The sequence below is a fragment of the Suncus etruscus genome, chromosome 1, assembly GCF_024139225.1.
Source record: "Suncus etruscus isolate mSunEtr1 chromosome 1, mSunEtr1.pri.cur, whole genome shotgun sequence".
Classification (NCBI taxonomy): domain Eukaryota; kingdom Metazoa; phylum Chordata; class Mammalia; order Eulipotyphla; family Soricidae; genus Suncus; species Suncus etruscus.
The window spans coordinates 12,450,870-12,455,023 of NC_064848.1; positions in this window are offsets into that span (position 1 = coordinate 12,450,870).

Consider the following 4,154-nt stretch of genomic DNA (forward strand, 5'->3'; position numbering starts at 1 on the left):
GTGCTGTTAGGTGTGGTCCTTATATAAAAATAATGACAGAAATAATAATAATAATGATAATAATAATAATAAATGATCTTGTTCTTGGAGTAAAGGAGGGAAATTAAAGTTTAGTCTTATACAAAATATTAAAGTTTGGGGCTGAAGCAATAACACAGCAGCTGGGTGTTTCCTTGCATGTAGCTGACCCAGGACAGACCTTGGTTTGGTCCTGGCATCCCATATGGTCCCCCAAGCCAGGAGCAATTTCTGAGCACATAGCCTGGAGTAACCCCTGAGTGTCAATGGGTGTGGCCCCAAAACAAAAACAAACAAACCAAAATACTAAAGTTTAATTGGAGAGACCATAGTGGAAGGGAGTTTACTTTTGCTAAACTTACTAAGGCTCTAATCCTAGCACCACATATGCCATTGTAAGGGCTACTAAACTCACCTGGAATGATCCTTGAGTGCATAGTCAGGAGTAAGACCTGAGCACTGCCAGATATGGCCTGAAATCAACAAAAAATTAATTTATTTTAATTTTGTTTGCTGTGTTGGGCCCTAACCCAGGACCTCACACATATAAGGTATATACTCCAACCATCACTAAGGCACATACATTACTGAGCTACATTCTGGAACTTAGAGTTGCTTTCTAAAGATTTTTTTCCAGGACTAGGAAGGTGCTACCAGCAGCAGAGCACATGTCTTGCATACCGGCATCTCAGGTGAGACTGAGTAACCCCCAGTACTGCTGAGAGTAGTGCCCACAACCATACACCAAAGAGAAAGATTGCTTTTCCATAAAGTTTTAGTCACATATATACTGTCTTCTTACTAGGTTCATTCAATTTTGTTGTTTACAAAATTATTTCATTGCCCTTTATTTAAAACAAGACCTGTGTCCTTTCCTTTTTTTTTTTTTTTTTTACATAAAAGGTTTTTAATTTTTCAGTTTATTATTTCCTGTGAAAAAGCTGGGGGAGGGTTGGAAAAAAAACTGCACATATAACCTACATAAATTCAGGTGGAATCTTCACTTCTCTTCTTTCATCTCCAGTTTACATTTTATCTGTTGTCACCAACACTGGCTTTGATTATGTCCCTGACTTTTGCTATTCTATCATTGATTTTTTTTTATTTTGCTCTCTTAAAATCTTTCTCTTTTCCTGCAGGCCCTATTTTGCCTAGTCGATGTTTGAATTCATTTTTTCTTTGCATAGTCCAAGGAATGGACTTGTCATCACCAACATGGGTTCTTTTTCTGTTTTGTTTTGACTTTCAGTTTGTGAGCCACACAAATGGTGCTCAAGGTTTACTTCTAGTGCTGAGAGGTCACTCTTGGTGGTACTCAGGGCACTGTGGTGCCAGAGATTGAAGGAAGTTGGCCATATATAAGGCAAGTGTCTCACCTGCTGTACTATCTCTCCGGCTGCCCCAAATGGGTTCTGAAAGCAAGCACAAAGATGACACCTGGAGTGGTTCTGTACATTTCAGCAAGTTTTCTTGAGTTCCTGAAAGTACAGTAGCTTTCCCAATGAATGACATTGAAGAGCATTTATTTCTGCTGAAGTGTTGGCTGGGTGTGAACTTCCTGGTCAGACAGTTACTGTGAGGATCAAGGTGATATTAGTCTTTAAACAACCAGGGTGGTGAAGAAACCTTTATCCTTTCTTATCCAGAAAAAACATTCCTTTCTTTTGTTAGTCTTCACACTTGTTTTCCAGTTACTTACATTTGTTTTCTCCTTTGGAACCATTACTCTCAATGAGCTAACAGTCCAGGGAGATCTTAGCTGACTATATTTTTAAGATAGATTTTATTTTTCCATTTCAGCTTCATAGGGTGGTGTTTGCCTTTTCTCCTGGGTGTTTTTTTTTCCCAAACACTGACAAGAGCACTTACTTCAAGAAACCGAGAAAGAGCTCAAGTTTTCTTTCAAAATAATTATAATGAAAAGAATAACCATTTCAAATCTTTCATTACTAAAAGTCCGCATTTTATTTTCTTTGTTCCCAGAGTTATTTTCCACATTCTCATTAAATGGGGCTCTCTTTTTATGGGATCATTCCCTTCCACTTAGGAAGCTATCTCTAGGTATTTTATCATAAGAAATATCCATGAATGCTGAGTAATCAGCAGATGATGTGGCAAGCTTTCCTGATTGGATGTGTTTTTAGTATGTTTTTATTCTGAAGACATTTAGTTTTGACTTCCTCCCTTATTTTGAGAATTCAAATGTGCTTATCAATCTCTCCTTTTGGAGGTTTTCTCACAGTTGGGTAAGACAGTTGCAGTCATTTGGGGTGAAGAGTGTCAATCCTCTGTCATCCCTGCAGGATCTGTGACCTAAGGGTACGATTTCTACCCCAGAAGTCTCTGTTTGAGCACCTCCCTTAGGCTTCTGCTCACAGACTCTGAGGAACTCAGCCTGAGGGAGCTGTTTGTCCTGCTTTTCCTTCAGAACCTTTATGGGCACATACCAGGATGGTCATCAATTAAGAAATGCAGGAGTGGAGCCGGAGAGATAGCATAGAGGTAGGGCATTTGTCTTTCATGCAGAAGGATGGTGGTTCGAATTCTAACATCCCATATGGTCCCCTGAGCCTGCTGGAGCGATTTCTGAGCATAGAGCCAGGAGTAACCCCTGAGGACTGTCAGGTGTGACCCAAAAACAAACAAAAAACAAAATGCTGGAGAAAATCTAATTGCAGCCAGGGACTAGCACCCAGGAATCGGCAGGCACTCAAATGAAATGCAGGTGATAAATCTAACTCAAAATCTATCTCGGAGCACCCAAATTTCTACTCCTACTCCTAGGCCAACATTTTATTTACATCCTGCTTGCAACCACCATAAAAGTCCTTATTAGGACCGATCAATCATTCAGTGTCCAATAAGCAATAATGTAATGGGTAGCCAATCCCCACAATGGTAACCTAGCCCATTCTAAAATTCTCTAAATTGGGTATAAAAAGTAAGAATGTAAGTTGGCCCATGGTCGCACCTGTGAGAGGTATGGCCCCAGCATGCTGGTATATATAGGTATGTAATTTGGGCCACACCCGGTGATGTTCAGGGGTTACTCCTGGCTCGGGGGACCATATGGGATGCTGGGATTGATCTAGGTTTATCCTGGGTTAGCTGCGTGCAAGGCAAACACCCTACTGCTGTGCTATTACTCCAGCTCCAAGCATGCTGGTATTTTTTTTTTTAATTTTTATTGTGACCAAAGTGCATTACAAATCTTTCACTGCATCATTTATGGTACATAGTGACGATGAATGAGGGGTATACCCACCACCAGTGCTGTCCTCCCTCCGCCCCTGTTCCCAGTATGCATCACATATCTCCCTCTATCCCCCAGTATGCTAGTGCAACTGATCTCCACTTTACAGCTTGTTGTAGATTGAGCATCCATTCCACCATCATTGGAGATAAAAAGGATAAGAAAAAGGGGAGAAAAAAATTTGGTGACAGTTACCAAAAAAAGAAAGAAGAGAGAGAGAGAAAAAAAAAGAAAGAAAAATGGAAGAAAAAAGAAAAAAAATAGACCCAGCAAATAAAAATAAAAATAAATCTCTAAATAATAACCACAGCATGAAAAAGAAAGAGAAAAGTGGAAGAAAAAAGAGAAGAAAAATAAAGTCAAAAACTAACAAATCAAAACAAAACAAAAAAAGTATGGGTGCTGGAGTGGCTTTTTTTTTTTTTTCATGCTGGTATTTTAAAATAAACTCCTTTGCCTTTTTTGCATTACTGGTTCATCTCCTCATGGTCTTTGTGGAATGGATCTTGAGTCTGAAGCTAGCACTACTATAGCTCTGGCCTCTATTTTTTTTTGGGGGGGGGGCACACCCGGCATTGCTCAGGGGTTACTCCTGGCTGTCTGCTCAGAAATAGCTCCTGGCAGGCACGGGGGACCATATGGGACACCGGGATTTGAACCAACCACCTTTGGTCCTGGATCGGCTGCTTGCAAGGCAAACGCCGCTGTGCTATCTCTCCGGGCCCTTAAAATATTTTTTTAGGGACTAGAGCAATAGTGCAACAGGAAGTGTTTGTCTTGCATGTGACAGACCCAGGTTTAATTCCCAACAGCATATATGGTTCTTTGAACAGAAGTAACCCTTCTGAGCCAAAAGTAACTCTTGAGCACTGCTCTTTTGTGA